Source organism: Galeopterus variegatus, unplaced genomic scaffold, assembly GCF_000696425.1.
Source record: "Galeopterus variegatus unplaced genomic scaffold, G_variegatus-3.0.2 Scaffold11899, whole genome shotgun sequence".
Taxonomy (NCBI): Eukaryota; Metazoa; Chordata; class Mammalia; order Dermoptera; family Cynocephalidae; genus Galeopterus; species Galeopterus variegatus.
In genome coordinates this window covers 1,711-3,140 of record NW_007738010.1, presented here as the reverse complement: position 1 = coordinate 3,140, position 1,430 = coordinate 1,711, and positions in this window count along the sequence as shown.

Genomic DNA, 1,430 nt, shown 5'->3' with positions numbered 1-1,430 from the left:
AAGTTATACGATATTCTACATCACTAGTCATGTCGTCTGAAAATTTGCGTCTTCCTTTCCAATGTCTAGGATTTGTGTATTTTTCTTGCCTTATTTCATTGGCTGGAATCTCCAGTACATTGTTAAATAGAAGTGGTAAGAGCAGACCTCCTTGACTGTTTCCTGATCTTTAAGAGAAAGCTTTCTGTCTTTTATCACTGACACTAACTGTAGGTTGTTTTTTTAAAACCCCTTTATTGATTTGAGAAAGTTTTCTTTTATTCTCAGTGCGTTGGGAGTTTTTATCAGGAATAAATATGGGACTTTGTCAAATGTTTTGTGGCATCTACCGAGATGATCATATGGCTTTTATTCTTTAATCTGTTAATATGATGTTACATTGGTTGTTTTCAATTAAAAAAACAACACTGCATTCCTGTGATAAAACTTACTTGGTGGTGATGCATTATCATCTTCACATAGTGATGGGTTCAGTTTGCAAAAATTTTGTTAACAGTTAGTGCACCTGTGTTCATGAAGGCTTTTGTAATGCCATTGTTATTACAAGGTCATTTTCTAGTTTGGGTATCAGAGTAAAGCTGTCCTCATATAGTGCATTTACTTATTTATTTATATATATATTTTTAAAGATGACCAGTAAGGGGATCTTAACCCTTGACTTGGTGTTGTCAGCACCACGCTCAGCCAGTGAGCCAACCGGCCATCCCTATATGGGATCCGAACCCAGGGCCTTGGTGTTATCAGCACCGCACTCTCCCGAGTGAGCCACAGGCCGGCCCATCATATAGTGCATTTAGACATATTTATTCTCTTCAACTTTCTGAAAGAGTCTATGTACAGTTGATATTATTTCTTTTTTGATGTGCAGTGGAAATCCTTGTAGAAGCTGTCTGGGTCTGGAGTTTTCCTTGTTGGAAGGTTGTGGATTTTTTTGTTTTTTTGTTTTTTGTTTTTCTAGTCACCAATTAGTTTCTCTAATAAATATAGGGTTATTCAGATTTCTTTTTTTAATTAACGAGCTTTGGTAGTCTGTGTCTTTCAAAGGCTTTGTCCATTTCATTTAAGTTGTCTAATTTTCTGGCATAAAGTAGCTCATAACCCTCCAGTAATATTCCTCTACATCTATAGGATTTGTAGTGATGTTGTCTCTCATTTCTGATATTGGTAATTGGTGTTTTCTCTCTTTTTTTTCCCCAATCAATCTGACTAGTGGTTTATACATTTTACTCATAGTCTTAAAGACTCAACTCTTGGTTTCATTGATTTTCTCTATTTTCTTTTTTTTTTTTTTTTTATCAATTTTTAAAATCTTATCATTATTATTTCCTTTCTCCTGCTTACTTGGGTTTTAATTTGCTCTTCTTTTCTACTTACTTAAGGTGGAAGCTGAGGTTATTGATGTGAGAACTTTCTGGTTTTCTAAGGTAGGC